Raw genomic sequence first — 17,389 nt, 5'->3', positions numbered from 1 at the left:
AACATAGAAGGGCCCCTGTTTGTCCTCTCATGATTCCTCAAGCCTTAGTGCTTATTTAGTTAAAGGGCTCTTGAGTATTTCAATGAAATATTTGGGGATCCTTCTGCCCTCTTTCATCTGTAAATATGTTGTTTATGTTTGCAAGCTTTCTCAACAGGAGCCACTAGACATAGCCACTTAGATACAATCTTACAAATGCCCTTCCCAGAACATTAAAATACTACATGCAGGAGAGAGAAAAATGACGATATTTCACTCTGGTGATTCTCTAACTCTATGTAGACAGAGGCAAGTGTTTACCCAATTCTCTGCCTCAGCAATAGCTCTGACATGTGTTTATCTCCTTCATGGATGCTCATCCACTGTCCAGCAAGGCCACCATCATCCCTGTCTACTGGGATCAGTATAGGATCTTCACAGCTGTACTTCCCTGAATCTGTCTTGCATTCTCCACATCCTTCCCAGCAGTCCCATGTCTCTATAAATGCAAATCTCACTCTCTCACTCCCCCGGTACAAATTCTTTATTGGGTTCTATTTGTGCAATCAATAAATTATGAGGTCTTGATGAGGAATGAAGGCACAACAGGTCTTCTGATCCTTGGCATGAGAACTCTTCAGTCCTATCTGTTCTCTCATCCTCCTCTCTTCCCTCCACTTTCCCCCTCTATAGCATTCGCCCGTAAACCCCAATCAGAGTCACAATATCTTCCCCCAATTCGGCTTACCTTCATCTAAGTCCTGAGCTGAGCTGAAGGCCAGCAGGGCCACTGACAGCAGAATCAGAAGCATCTTGCAGAAGGCTCTGGTGTCACTCCCAACTTTATGCTGGGAGAAACGTGTCAGCTCCCTTTATAAAGACAAGCAGGACTATGGCGCATTTGAGCTCCCTACCAGGTGGGCCTCCTCGCCTCAGAGACTGGGTTCTGCTTTGCTTACTTCAGGTCAAGTGTATCCCTCATTTCTTCTGGGACTCTAGCCTAGCAGGAAGGGTTGGGGAGGATGTTGTTTGTGGCTAATTTCTAAAAGGTACAACTATGACTTGGACAAATGTTTTGACGGAACTGTGTCCAAGCAATCAGCACAGTGTCAGGATTGAACTTTAGACATCATTTGTTTTTCAGTCTGTTTGGAAAGACTGCTATTCTGCTTCCCACTGTGCTTTTCATTTGTGTGTATGTGAGTTTGTGTGGGTGTGTCGGGGGGTTGGGCAGCAATCCTACAGCTAACAGTGAAGACGGTCAATATGTCTGACTCTTTTGATAGCCTATTTCCATCTCTCATGATGTGTGCGCATGGATATTTGTATATTTAGCTAAATTTTTCATGTAATAGAGATGCTCTCTGCTTATCCGTGAGTTGTGTGAGGACAGCACACTGCTGGGTACACATAGATGACAGAAGGCTGCCCCGCAGCCTCCTCATGCTACAGGAACTTTCCAAACTCTGTGGATCTCACTACACTCAGGCAAGCGTTGGTGCTGTACAATACAGGCAAGCTAAAAAATTTGTATTTTAAAAAAATCTTTAGGGATTATTAAAGCAAAACTGAACACAGAAACCACCAAGGAATTTCTAGACCTAAACAAACTGAAACATGGTTCCCAAAGTGAGCCACACGATGTCATGTAGCTAAGACCTCCACTTTCTCCAGAATATTCTATAGAATTCATCATCTACTTTATTTCTTCTAACAAATACCGTAGTCTTCACCACTAATAACTAAGTGGCCATACTTATATATTCAACTTGATGATTTGTAATGCCTGTTCAAGCCTCAAATGCCTTGATTGGTCTTCTGTTTTTTACTCAGTATTTATGTCACCAGTTTCATCAGAGTTTTCTTTCACAAAGATGATTTTTTCTATGATATTCTAATACTAATTCTTTCTTATTCTCTTTCTTACATTTATTTGTTGATATTTTATATGCTGAGACTACCTTGTCGTTTGTAATTTTCTTCCTATATAGTTTTTTTCTCCCCACATGACTTGTGGGAGATGACATTTATTTAATCTTCTAAGCAATGGTGTATGGTACTCCTCACTATCTTTATTTTCATTTTTGTCTCTACAATTGGACAATAAACTATTAAGTTTCTGAAAAATCCTTCCAGGGTCCTGGATTGGTACTCCTCTTCTCAGCTGCTGATTGCTCTGTGATACCTAGAAATTCCCTGTTCATCAATTCATAAAATATACTACTCAGTATCACCAGCTGCACTTTCCATTTCAGACCTTTTGTAGGCCTTGTGTAATTTTTCACTTTTTGTGCATGGCTAGTGTTTATTTGAGGATAGCTTGGTTGGAGGCATGGCTGAGAGGCCATGTGACAGAAAATCATAAAGACAAGGCCCTAGACAGATGTGCATGAGTGGATCCTGTGCTGTGCATACGAGGGTCTGGTCTGGCTCTTCTGAAGAGTTGCAGATAACAAAACAAGAAGGCTTCCTAATAGATTAGATTTTTCTACAGACAACAATGTTCTCATAAGGGACCCAGGCAGATTGGTATTTTCCCTGAAATAAATATAGACATATTTGAAGTGGGAATGCATTCTTAATTGGCAATTCTTCTCTGGCCCTGTGGAAACTGGATCAGTTTTAGCTGGGCTTGATGGGTTGTGTCTTAGGCACAGGGTAGTTGCTTAAGCCAAGCAGCTCCCAATGGGTTACTGGGATTATTTTCTTTGGTTTCACCAGATACTGTTTTCCATTAGACCTGGAGATGAGCAGTCCTGCCTTGGTGATTTCAGGTCAACCATCATGTCAAAAAGGAAGGCCAGAGAAAAGGAACAAAGAGGGGTGCCAGACAGATATTGCCTGATGATGTGGGTAACGGAGAAAGCTGCAAGCCTGGTGAAAGACAGATTTCTCCTTGGCAGCAGAGTACAGGAAAAGAACAGGAAATGCTCCTAAAGGTCGCTCAGCTCAGGTCCCTTCCATGACCTTCTCCAATGTCAACAATCAGCAGAAGAGACTAGCATATCAAGAAAGTATAAATACCAGCTATCCTCTCACCAGCCAAATCAAAAGAAGGGGTGATGGAAGAGCTGAAAGGGACACTGTCTGGGAGTGAGTGTGGGTGAAAGGGAGAAGTAGGACTGCTGCAGGAGCTTGGGCACCTAGAGTGGGTGGCAGCCGTCAACAACACAATTCCCTTCTACTATGGATGTTCACATTCTGAGGTCCTGAAGCGTCAGTCTTCAACATATGAAATTTTAGGATTCATCTTTCATAACACATCCCAACTTTTTCTCTGTTACTCACAGGTGTTTACCTAGTGGTTCAAAAATCCTCACTCCCTCCAGGCACTACCCATTAGCTTATCTAATTATTTCCACCTTCAAAATACATCTCAAATGTGTCCACTTGCATGATCTTTACTAGAAGCTTGTTGTTCAGCCCACAATGCTCTCTCCTGGAGGTCTTTAACAGCCTCGACCTGGTCTTGGTAACATTCTTCCCCCAGTACATCCCATATCAGTTCCCTCACGACAATCAGAGTGATCATTTAAAAGTAGAAATTAGATCATATCACCCTTGTGCTTCAAACCCCTTGTTTTTCCTTCTGGACTTATAATAAGGTCCAAATTTCATGACTCAGCTCTTTCACACCCACATGACTAGATCTTTTTTGAAGACCCGGAAGCTCTCTGAATGGAATAGAAAGTAGGATCTTCTTCAACTTCACCTTGCTCTAGTTTGCCTGGAATACTGAAGGATGGTTTGCCAGGAAAGATGAACATTGGCAGAGGGGATAAACTTCTCCGAGAGTGAGTGAATTGCATTGAGTTGCTTGTCTGGCAGTTTATGTACATTGGAAGAATTATTGTATTCACTGTATCAACTAAGCAGTCTGATAATACAGTTAGCAAATAAACACAATGGTCTCTGAGACTTCAACTTTGCTTTGACTTGTCTAAAAACTTTGGTTTCACTATCATGGTAATCATCTATATTTTTTAATTTGATGTTGATGACCTATTAATATATATTATACATTTCACAATTAATTATCATATTTCTATTCTTTCCACCTATCCTAGCCAAATTGGTTATAATAGAAAACATTTTTAAACATTTACTATGTTCCACTTAATCATCAAAACCATTATATTAGGGACATATGATTGTTATCATTACCTTAGTTTTATAGATGACATGACTTAGGTACATAACAATGTTCTTATAAAGGTATTAAGTGGAATAGAAGGCAGTCAGTACTCAGAGTTTAGTGTGCTCCACTACTCACTTGCTATTCATTTATTTATTTCATTGTTACAATATGAGAAGGAATGAGGTTCAGAAAAGAAACATAAGTTCTGTTATTAGGAGATTATCAAGGTTAAGCTTTCCTAAGACTTTAACAGGTGAGGTGAAAAATATATTTTTCCTGAGGAAATAAGTTTGTTTTAAATCATAAGCACATTTACATAGGCTTCCATTAACCTGTTTTCCTCCTTGCCTTCATAAAAAGATACTCATACAAATTTATTCGTTTTTTGTGATTATGAAAACCCAGTCAATGTAGATCCTTTATGTGCTTTCTTAATACATGCCACATGTATTTTTCTGCTGAGCCATATTAGCATTGGCAAAACTTGAGCCTGTCCTTTGAAATGAACCAAAAATGTTGATTCTCATCACAATGAATGTAAAATTTTAGAAGTCCAAGAGAGAGACTGGCCTGAGATTTGTGTATGAAGGGATAAATTTGTATACCACTTGCACAGATTTCAGTCTTCTGCCTGAGAGTGCCCCTGTGTCCTGGCCCCAGAGCTGGTGTTACCAAAACAGGTCCGGGTCATTGATATTATTACTAAGGTGTTATCTGAGCTCATGGTCTCATGACCAAGAAAATTAAGGAGTGTGGACACAAAAGGGTGAGGTTGGAGCAAAAGTTTAATAAGTGAAAGGAGAAAGCTCTCTGCAGTGGAGAGGGGAGTCAGAGTGGATTGCCACTTTTACAGTTGAATCCACAAGCTTTTATGAGAAACTGCTCTCCAAACACATTCAAAAGCTAGCAGACAGCAAGAAACAACTAAGATCAGAGCAGAACTGAAGGAGATAGAGACACAAAACACCCTTCAAAAAATCCATGAATCCAGGAGTTGGTTTTTTTGAAAAGATCAACAAAATTGATAGACCAGTAGCAAGACTAATAAACAAGAAAAGAGAGAAAAATCAAATAGACCCCCAAAAAAATGATAAAGGGGATATCACCACTGATTCCACAGAAATACAAACTACCATCAGAGAAAACTATAAACACCTCTATTCAAATAAACTAGAAAATCTAGAAGAAATGGATACATTCCTCGACACATACACCCTCCCAAGACTAAACCAGGAAGAATTTGAATCCCTGAGTAGACCACTAACAGGCTCTGAAATTGAGGCAATAATTAATAGCCTACCAACCAAAAAAAGTCCAGGACCAGACGGAATCACAGCCGAATTCTACCAGAGTTACAAGGAGGAGCTGGTACCATTCCTTCTGAAACTATTCCAATCAGTAGAAAAAGAGGGAATCCTCCCTATGTCAGCCATTGAGTTGGATCATTGTAGATGTTCATCCCATTTGAGCCTTCAGATGACTGTGGTCCCATCCCTTATCTGATGGCAACTACATGAAATACCACAATGAGAGACTATCCAATAAGTCCAGGCAATTCACAGAATCGTGAGGAAAAAAGTAATAAACTGCTGTTTTAAGCCTGCAATTTGGGGAATGATTTGTTATATAAAAATAGAAACTTAGAATAGATGGAGAAATGAGGCTGGGCTCCGTGTCTCACGCCTGTAATCCCAGCACTTTGGGAGGCCGAGGCGGGTGGATCATGAGGTCAGGAGATGGAGATCATCCTGGCTAACACGGTGAAACCCCGTCTCTATTAAAAATACAAAAAATTAGCTGGGCGTGGTGGCAGGCGCCTGTAGTCCCAGCTACTCGGGGGGCTGAGGCAGGAGAATGGCGTGAACCCAGGAGGCGGAGCTTGCCGTGAGCTGAGATCGCGTCACTGCACTCCAGCCTGGGCGACAGAGCGAGACTCCGTCTCAAAAAAAAAAAAAGAACAGATGGAGAAATGAATAAAAAGAACTTATCACTTTAATCTCAAAGCAAAAAAAGAGTGAAAAGAGAGTGATAACTAGCAAAATTTTAATAAGGGTAAAAGCAAGTTCAATGTTATCAGAAATGTTCATGAATTTAAATAAATTTGCTTGATCTATCAAAAGACAGAGAATAAATAAGAAAACAAAACACGACTATGTTCTGCTTTCAAGAGGCATACCTAAAGCCGAAAACCACAGTGACAGAAAATAAATGGATAGAATCTACCACTAACTAATGAGCACAGTGACTGCTACTTATGCCTAATGTCTATTATCCTATCATTTGTTGGTGATAGAATCACACTATTCCCTTGGACAATTTGTGCCACAAAAACTTTCCTATGTATTTTTTAGTTATGTGAAAGATAGATGCTCTTCCACATGCATATATTCAATTGCTTGTTTATATTTGTCATATTTAACTGAAACTAATAATCACATAACATTTAAAGTAAACAACAGTAACAGTTAAAGACAGGTGATTACAGAGTAGTAAGAATAAAACAATTCATCGAAGGCTGGGCATGTTGGCTCACGCCTGTAATTCCAGCACTTTGGGAGGCCAAGGCGGGCAGATCACCTGAGGTCAGGAGTTCAAGACCAGCCTGGCCAATGTGGTGAAACCCCCGTCTCTACTAAAAATACAAAAAAATTAGCTGTGCATGGTGGCGTGTGCCTGTAATCCCAGCTACTCAGGAGACTGAGGAAGGAGAATTACTTGAACCTGGGAGGCAGAGGTGGCATTGAGCCAAGATCACACCATTGAACTCCAGCCTGGGCAACAAGAGCAAAACTCTGTCTCAAAAAAAAAAAAAAAAAAGAAAAAATTCATGGAAAAGATGCAATAATCATGAATTTGGACATACCTAACAATGCATTACGTAAATAGATAAAGCAGAAGCCTCACAAACAGAAACTGAAGAATCCACAAATAATAAGAATGTAAGACACACTTAATAAACTGCCATATCAAGCAGAAGAAAGAATGATATGGAATATTTTAAGAATGCAATTAGCAAAAATTAATTCAATACTTTAATGTAGAAATCTGTACTTGACAGAAATCTGGACACAAACATTCAAATACACATGAAACATTTACACACCTAAACCATGTACACTATAACAAAGAACAGATTCCATGGAATAAGTATTATGTAGAATGTAAAGTAGTAAAATGTTAAATCAATCAAAAAAGTTTGAAAATTGAACTATTCTCTATAACTAAGAAAAAGATGGACATTTCTACATAAAAGATAAATGTTTAGAACTCAGCAACGAAAAAGCTTTTCACAATCAAAATGAAAAAACCAGCTAAAGCTAAGAATCCATGTCCATTAGTACATGTTTTATAAAAAAGTTTTCCAGATGAATGAGGCACATATTCACCTTCAGTTAAGAAAAATGAACAACAGAAAAATTTAAAGAAGGGTGAAGAAGTTAAGAAGGAGCTAATATGTACCTTGCGCTTACTTAGTACATGGTACTGTTCTAGGTGGTTTAGGTGTGCTATTTATTTTATATTTATTCCTAAAAACAGTCTCATTCCCTTTGGTTTTTAAAGAATCAGAGGCATGACAGGGTGCTGTGGCACCTGCCTGTAATCCCCGAACATTGGGAGGTCAAGACAGGTGGATGCTTGAGTTCAGGAGTTCGAGACAAGCCTGGGCAATATGGTGAGACCCCACTGCCCTCTACAAACAATACGAAAATTAGCCGGGTATGGTGGTGCACCTTTGTAGTCCCAGCTACTAGGGAGGCTGAGGTGGAAGGATCACTTGAGCCTGCGAGGTCAAAGCTACAGTGAGCCAAGATCGCACCACTGCACTCCAGCCCTGGGTGACAGCATGAGACCTTGTCTCAAAAACTAAACAAACAAAAAACCAAGGGATAGAAAGGTTAATTAAATTTCCCAAGTCATAGACTCAGCAAAAGGAAAAGTTAGAATTTGTCTGAAGGGCAGTAATTATGCTTTTGGATGTCAACCAAAATCAAAGTATTAAATAAATAAATGAATGAATAAATAAATAGAAAATCAAAATATAATAGACAATGGTAGTACAACCAAAATCTTTTAAAGATTAGGAAATTCAAAAGTCTGATGGTAGTGATCAAGAAATACAAGAAGCAGAAAAATTGATGAAATGTAGAAAATACTAAATAGCAGAGCTTTATATAATCAATATTCTAAATAATTTTATTCCAAAATTTAAAAACTCAGTTGAAATTGCCAAGTTTTTAAAAAGCATAGGTTAACAAAAATTTATATTAGTAGTAAAAAACTTTAATAAATCAACAATTTCAAAGATTTTGAATGGACTATCAAAATATACACAAGATATCAAATTCAGATGGATTTATAAAAAACTTTTACTAAGTTTAAAAATGTCATAATTTTTACCTTCTCCAAACTACTTCAGTGAACCTAAATGTTTTATTCTCATTTATCTTAAGAAGTTAAAAAATTATCCTCAAAATGAGTAAAAACAGTACAGGACAGCAAATAATGAGAAGGTAGGCAATTAGATACAGGCACAAAACTGCTAAAAAAAAAGTGTAAAAGTAAATTAGTCTCATAATATATACTTAAAATATATTACAAATGAAAAGATTCATTCTAAGAATTTGAAGATAATTTAAAACTAGAAAGTAAATAATTTTAATTTACATAAAATTATCTCAACAGACGTTGCAAAAATGTTTAATCTAATTTAACTCCTAATCAAGATAAATACCCAAACCAAGTTTAAATAGAAGCAACATTTAATAACTTTTATGTCTACTAAACAAATACAGAAGCATAGTTATTAGTGTAACATAGAACTTTTCATTTAATCAAGATTAAGACAAAGATACTTGTTTATTGACAATTTCGTTAGGTCATTTAACTAATACACTTTGACAAAAATATTGTTACATAGAAATTTGGATGGAAATTTAAAGAAATTATATACTGATAGTAGTAATTCCACCTAGATAATTTAAAAATCAACAGGAAAACTTTTGAAATAACACAAATTTGATAAGCTTGCTGAGTACAATATCAATATATGTGGGCTAAAATTACACCTATTCACCAGCACTGGTCCATTAAAATGTGGAATTAAAAAAATTCCCTTTCTTATTACAAATAAGAACTATATTTTGATTATGACTAAGTCTCAGAAAAGTGTTTCATGATGTTATATATTGTGAAATTACATAACTATAATACTTTAGTGAAGGATTTGAACTATATAGATAGATATGCAAAAATTAATTTTCAAAGACATTGATTATGCTCAAATTAATTCACATATTCAATATAATTCTAACCAGAATCTTAAAGAAATTTATTTTCAAGTTGACAAAATAGTCCTAAATTACACATGAATTAAGTATTCAAAAATAATTCAGACAATTCTTGAAAAAGAAAATTAAGGTAGGGGTATCCAGTAGATAGCAAGACTTATTTAAATTATTTATTTAGTGGCTCATGCTTGTAATCCCAGCATGTTGGGAGGCTGAGATGGGAAGATCACTTGAGTTAAGGCATTCAAGACCCACTTGAGCAACACAGTGAGACCTTGTCTCTAAAAGCATCAAAAAAGTAGCTGGGTATAGTGGCAACTGTAGTCCTAGATACATCAGAGAATGAAACAGGAGGATTGTTTGAGCCCAGGAGGTCAAGGCTGAAGTGAGCCTTAATTGAGCCACTCCAGCCTGGGCTACAGAGCAAGACTCCGTCAGGAAAAAAAAAAAAAAAAAAAAGATTAAAAAAAATTTTTTAGTATGTTTTGAGACAGAGCAAGACCGTGTCTCAAAAAAATTATTTAAAAAATCAAAACAATGAAGGTTGTGACACAGAAATAAAATGTATATAATAAGTAATAGGTCAGCAGATCAAACTAAAGACAGGTCTGGTGAGACCAGATTGTTTATTCTTATCACATAGGAACCTCCGTACGTGATAGATTTGGCATTAGAAATCAACAACAAAGAAACGTAGACTGTTCAACTAATGATATTGAGACCTCTGTCATTTAATATTGGGACAAAATTGTATTTCTAACTCACAACAAACAGAAAAACTACACTAGATGTACTATCACTTTAGATTTGAAAACAATTCTTTAAAACTTTTACAAGAAAATCAAAATAAGACTCTACTGCCTTTAATTTGAGGAAGCACGTGTCATTAAGGAAAAGACTGATGAGTTCACATTTGCTGATAAAAATAATATAATCTGTCCATCCTAAGTTAGGTGTCCAACAAATAATTAGTTACATGTCTATCCTCTCACCTTTCATGTCCTCCAACGCTTCTCTTTAAAGAGTGGCATAGCATAACATCATGAAAGAATGAGGAAACTCCAGTGCAACAAAAAAATTATAGAGTTTATAAATATCTTTTTTTGTTTACAAATATATTGTGTGAGATAGATTTTTCCATCTTAAATACGTGAAGAAAAATTAACCCTGCAATTATTAGTATTGTAACAACAATATTGCAATTTGAAATAAGACAAATGTGTAACATACTTCTTCTTCCAAAGTAAATAAGAGGATTAAATATAGAATTGAAACAGTAAACATAATCAAACAGAGAAAATACCAAGAGTTGTTTTGTAATCTTGAAAGTTGGGAAGACATGTTTAAACATGATATTAAAGGCAGAGTACATTTAAAATGAATGCATTTAATAGCATGATTGGAAGAATTTCTGAATGCCTCAAGAAAATAAATATAAAAAGGTAAATAATAGATTTAAAACTTTAAAATCTATTTGCAATATAAACAGTAGAAAAAAATTTAATACTTTTACTGTTTTATAAAAAAGATAAAAATAATTTTAAAAACCAGATTATCATATATAAAAAATTCAGCCTCACATTTAAACAAAAACGTAAGTTTAGTATAGTACTATGGTAAAATGAATAACAAGTGCTCTATTTTGCATTTCAAATTGGCCACATTTGGCTTTTGTAAATTGTTACATAGAATTATAATGTGTGCAAAGTTACGAGCAGTCTCGTTTAATGCTAGTGAGAGCTTACATTGGTGCATGCATTTTGTAGGGGCCTTTGTCAATATTAATAAAAGTCTTAAATGTTTATATAGGTTATAACCTGCTTTTTGGACCTCACCCATTTCTATGACTTCATCTTACAAATAATTGGAGATTTCACCACAGAGTTTTGTCTTAGTCCATTTTATGTTGCTATAAAAGAATACCTGAAGTTGGATAATTTATTTTTGTTTGCATTTTTGATCATGTGGATCTTTTAAAAATGTATTATTTATTTATTTATTAAGCTCTGGGGTACATGTGCAGGATGTGCAGGTTTGTTACATAGGTTAATGTGTGCCATGGTGGTTTGCTGCACCTGTCAACCTATCACCTAGATATTAAGCCCAGCATGCATCAACTCTTTTCTCTAATGCTCTCCCACCCCCGCCCTGCCCCAACATACCCCGTAAGTGTTGTTCCCCTCCCTGTGTCCATGTGATCTCATTGTTCACCTCCCAATTATAAGTGAGAACATGTGGTGTTTGGTTTTCTGTTCCTGCATTTGTTTGCTGAGGATAATGGCTTCCAGCTTCATCCATGTCCCTGCAAAGGACATGATCTTGTTCCTTTTTAAGGCTGCATAATATTGAAGCTGGACAATCTATAAAAACCTAATGTTTCTGCAGGCTGGAAAGTTCCAAAAGCAGGCACTGACATCTGCTCATCTTCTGGTGAGGGCTTTCCTGTTGTATCTTGACATGGCAGAAGGTCAAAGGGGAAATGGACTTGTGTGAAGAGGCAAAACCTGAGGAGCCTTCTGACACTGTGACCACTCAGTCTTGCAGAAACATTTCCATGAACACGAATTCAGTCAGAAGAGAACAAGAACTGACTCAGTACTGCTGGTTTTGAGTTCATTCCTGCTACTGAATTCAGAAATCTCCTGCCAATGCCATTCTTCAATGTCCTGTTAGTCTCCTAACTGGGGACTGTAATGTGTTCATAAATTGCAGTTTAGGGTGAAGCAACAAGTGAAAACAGTGAAAGGAAAACTGTCCATAACGGCATCTGAGAACACTAGACTTCATTGGGCATTCTTTTGAATATGGAAAGTTATCACCTGTGGCTCTTATAAAAAACTAAAATATTTGTTAGTATGAAAATTGCCAGCTGAATCATTTGAAAAATGATTGCTCTGATTTCATAAAGATCAATATGACCTGATCCTACAGAAGAACTGATTTTAATGTAATTAACAACAAATTAACAATGAGCAATGGAATTAATGGACATAGCAAGAGAGAAGTACTGAAACAATAAATATTAAATATTAATCCCTTAATTATTGTATTAATCCCTTAGTTGAAAATTAAAAAAAATTATAAAATTAGGAATTTTTCTCTCTGAAGAGAAGCCAGATATAGAGGAGGACATTTTCATGGTGGTATTAACTATGGAATTCATCACTGACTTAATTGGCAAGGAACAGGATATCTGCTTCAATGACCTCATTCTCACCAGCTTATCTCATACATACAAATATATACATATCTGTATATATGAGTCTCACCCATGTATACATATATTTAAATGTATACATATATATGAGTCTCACTCTGTCACCCAGCCTGACCGGCAGTGGCATAAGCATGGCTCACTGCAGCCTGGGCCTTCTGGGCTCAAGCAATCCTTCCACCTCAGCCTTCTAAGTAGCTGGGACTACAGATGTGCACCACCATGCCCAGCTATTTTATTTATTTTATTTTATTTTATCTTATTTTATAGAGAGGTGGTCTCTCTATGTTGTTCAGGCTGGTCTCAAACTCCTGGGCTCAAGATATCCTCCCATTTTGGCCTCCCAAAATGCTGGGATTATAGGTGTGAGCCACTGTGCCCGGCTCAAATATATTTCTTGATGATAACACTAATCCATTTCTGTGGCACTTTTTTTCAGGTCTTTATAGCACCAGTAAAATGGGGAGAATGATAGTTTGCTTGGGTTTCTGAATGGTCCTTTTGCGTATTTGTTTACCACCTACCTCTATTTTTCACTGTCTTGGTGAGAGCCCATTCCTTCCACCAACTCTTTTCATAGCTAACATGACAGTTTATGTGGTTGTTACTGTTATTTTCTATGGTTCTCTATCTGTGGCAGGTCTCCCTTAAAGACAGGGAAATGTTCTGAGTTGGGGGAAGAATATAAGTCTCATTAAAAAAGATGTAATTTTAAAACTAGGAAAAAAAGTGTAATCTTCAAGAGATTCTCATATTGTCTGTGAGCTCCCATTTGTCTTCATAATATGTTAAACTGTATCTCTAGAACAGGGTTTGATATGGTTTTTCTATGTCCCCATCCAAATCTCATCTTGAATTGTGGCTCCCGTAATTCCCATGTGTCATGGGGAGGGACCCAGTGGGAGGCAATTGAATCGTGGGCGGGTCTTTCCCATGCTGTTCTTATGATAATGAATAAGTAATTCTCATGAGATCCGATGGTTTTATAAAGGGGAGTTGCCTTGCAAATTCTCTCTTGTCTGCCGCCACATAAGATGTCCCTTTCCTCTTTCTTTGTCTTCCACCATGATTGTGAGGCCTCCTCAGCCATGTAGAACTGTGAGTTCATTAAACCTCTTTCCTTTATAAATTACTTTGTGTATGTCTTTATTAGCAACATGAGAACAGACTAATACAGGGTTTTAGCTCAACATGTGTTAATAAGGTCAACTAAGGCACACTAAAGTTTTTTAAAAGTTTATTTGCAAATGATGGTTCATAAATTGGAAAGCTCCAAACTGAGGTGGTTCCAGAGCTCTACTGAGGGAACGCAATGGGGACGCTTTTATAGGACAGACAAAGAAGAAAAGCAAAGACAGGACAGATGAAATAAGGTAACTTTATAGCTAACCAATCAAATGTTTGGCTATCCTGTTGGCTGTCTTTGATTGGTTGAGTTTAAGTTCTGTTTTTCTTTACTATAGACATTTATAAAAATTAGCTCAAGTTAATTTTTGCTTACTTTTGTAAATCAATCAGTTTTAAGGTCATATGAGACCTAACTGGCTTTGTCTGCCTAGGGATTCTTCAGACCTGGCCTCCATTTTAATATACTTTGACACGTGTGACCTAGTTTGGGTTGGCATTTCTTTCAGAAGCACAATTTTTTAAGAAACTCAATTTTTTAGTCTACTTAATTCCTGTCAGCTTCACATACAAGCAAACAAGTCACAGTTTTTGTCTAGTCTGCTGCTTCTTATATTTGCTGTGTTTTGTTGCTTTTTCACCCCTCTGCTTTTCTCTCTGGATTTAATATCAGATACTTTGAGGATTGTAAGGCTTCATTCAGGAAACCAGATATTTAATCACTCTGCCTTGATATTACCTTGTCAAACTGAAAGAGCAGTAACTGTCAGTTGAACGTTTTTCTGTAAATATAATCTAGTCAGAATTTTTAACATGGATGTAACAACCATACCCTTGAGATAATCCTAGTCTTAAGGCTGAGTTTTTTTGTTTGTTGGTTTTTTGTTTTTTTGAGACGGAGTCTCACTCTGTCGCCCAGGCTGGAGTGCAGTGGCGTGATCTTGGCTCACTGCAAGCTCTGCCTCCCGGGTTCACACCATTCTCCTGCCTCAGCCTCCCAAGTAGCTGGGACTACAGGTGCCCGCCACCACGCCAGGCTAATTGTTTGTATTAATAGTAGAGATGGGGTTTCACCGTGTTAGCCAGGGTGGTCTCGATTTCCTGACCTTGTGATGCACCTGCCTTAGCCTCCCAAAGTGCTGGGATTACAGGCGTGAGCCACCGTGCCCAGCCAAGGCTGAGTTTTAACCAGGCTTAGAAACTCAAATACTATTCAGTGTTGAGAAGCAGTTGCCTCTTCCAGCTCTGCAAAATCTCAAGTTTCTAGACTCTTCTTTCTGATATATTTTTTTCCTGCTTGCAAAGTAGTATAAAATTGTCAGAATCAAAATGAAGTCACTTGTGTTAAAACTCTGACAAATGGAGCTGGAGAAGGCCATGAGGGGAGAGTTCTCAATGTAAATACGACTCATAACAAGAGCTATCAGAAAAGACTCTACAAAACAACAACATTGCACAAAGGCCACTGCAACCCTACACAAAAAGATACTTCTGCAAGGACATCTGCTCAGAACCTCCTTGTCTAATCTTAGACAGGTGTCACCCTTGTTCTTGATCCTTGGATCCAAGGTTAATTATCTCCAAACAATTATGTAATCTTCCTCTTTTAGAAATCCTTGTCTTTTCTAATGTCCCTGAATACACACATAATTTACTATGGCACATGTATTCTCATTGCAATATTACTCCCAAATAAATATCATTTTCTTTTAGAGCATCTCCCTCTGTTTGCTATTTAGCTAGACAGTAGGCAATTATTTTCTAAACTCAATTTTTTTAAATTGTCAAATGAACCATTAATATATTCAATTATATTTTTTTCTAGAGTTACAAAACTTTCAAATATATGATCTACCTCCCACGTAACCACAGGTGACTGCTATCAAATGTTTTGCCACTCCCTATCTTGTTTTACAGTAAACAATAATGTTTTTTCTGGCCACTCACTGACAATGAATCAAGTATTAAGCCAGTGTCACATAAGTTAGGTGTTTTGTTTTAGCAGCACCCCATTTCAAGAGGCCAGTCTCATACTAGCCAAGATAGCTTAGTCTATGCTGTACTAACAAGATCCCCAAATCTCAGGGACTCCACATAGGAGAAGTTTTTGTTGTTTGTTTTTGTTTTTCATTTCTGTTACATGTCCTGTGCTCATAGTGGTCACAAAAGAATCCAGGCTGATAGATGCTTTATTGACCCTTTAAGGCAAGAAGATGAGAAATTTGCAGTCTTATACTGGTGAGTAAATGCTCTCACTCTGAAGCAACATGTCATTTCCACAATATTTTATTGATCTATAATTTACATGATAATATACAACTTCAGGTGGGAGAGGGGACTCCTACAAGACTACATTTCTTATCCTACAAGGAATAAAATGTTAGCATACAGCTCTAGGTCCAATTTTACGACCTCTATGCTATGTACAAGATATATATCAAATCCTAATAACAAAGAGAAGTTAAAAGTAAAATTTAGAAAAATCACACCATAAAACACTAACAAAAATAAGCTAATGTAATCATTTTAATATATACTAAATAGATTTTTTTTTTTGAGATGGAGTCTCGCTTTGTCGCCCACACTGGAGTGCAGTGGTGCGATCTCGGCTCCCTGCAAGCTCCACCTCCCAGGTTCCTGCCATTCTCCTGCCTCTGCCTCCCGAGTAGCTGGGACTACAGGTGCCCACCACCATGCCCGGCTAATTTTTTATATTTTTAGTAGAGACGGGGTTTCACCATGTGTTAGCCAGGCTGGTCTCGATCTCCTGACCTCATGATCCGCCCGCCTCGGCCTCCCAAAGTGCTGGGATTTCAGGCGTGAGGCTAAATAGATTTTAAGGGAAAAGACATTAGAATAGATAATGTCACCTCTGTGAGTAGAGGTTATATTTGCCATGAAGATACTACAATTCTAATGCTCTATGCACTTATCAGCATAGCATCAAAATATGTAAAGTAAAAGTTGACAGGACTTCTAAAAGACATAGATAAACCTATACTCATAGCAGGATAGTTTAACATTAAATTTCAAGAAATAATAGAATAAGAAGACAAAACTCAGAAAAGGTAAATAGGATTTAAATAATATGATTACAAATAGATCTAGTGGATGTATGAAACACTGCACCTCAAAGCTGCAGGATACACATTATTTTCAGCAAACACAAAACATTTATCAAAATTGACCATATATGCATAACATAAATTTTAGCAGAGAAAATTTTATGCAAATGGAAACTTGAACATATATTTTAAAAATAGTCTATGGTGGAAGAGAAATCACAATAAATTTAGAAAATATTTAAAATTAAGTATAATAAAATATAATAAAGCCTTGTGAGAAATGCTTAAAAATTCTAAGAGGAAAACATATACCAGGAATATAACAGCAAACATACTCAACGGAAGTAAAAATAATTAAATAACAATAGAAGAGATGAAATTAATGAAAGATAATACATCTGAAAAGATCAACCAAGAAAGACTTGAATAGACTAACAAAATAGGCAAACTTCTGGTAAGATAAATCATGAAAAGAAAAGCAAATAATATGAAGAATTTAAAGGATATATTCTGTTGGTATTAAAAATTTAATAAGATGATATTATAATCAAAATTACATGAAAACATAAATAATTGAAAC

The 17,389-nt window shown here is 36.7% G+C and overlaps 1 protein-coding gene across 1 annotated transcript in view; it reads left to right on the top strand.

The window, feature by feature from the left end:
• The window catches only part of PRH1 (proline rich protein HaeIII subfamily 1), a 245,644-nt gene that overhangs the window by 186,882 nt on the left and 41,373 nt on the right, over positions 1–17,389 (top strand). The gene's annotated exons all lie outside the window — the stretch shown is intronic.

This window comes from Pan paniscus, chromosome 10 (assembly GCF_029289425.2).
Source record: "Pan paniscus chromosome 10, NHGRI_mPanPan1-v2.0_pri, whole genome shotgun sequence".
Lineage (NCBI taxonomy): Eukaryota > Metazoa > Chordata > Mammalia > Primates > Hominidae > Pan > Pan paniscus.
This window is presented reverse-complemented; position numbering and strand designations above follow the sequence as displayed.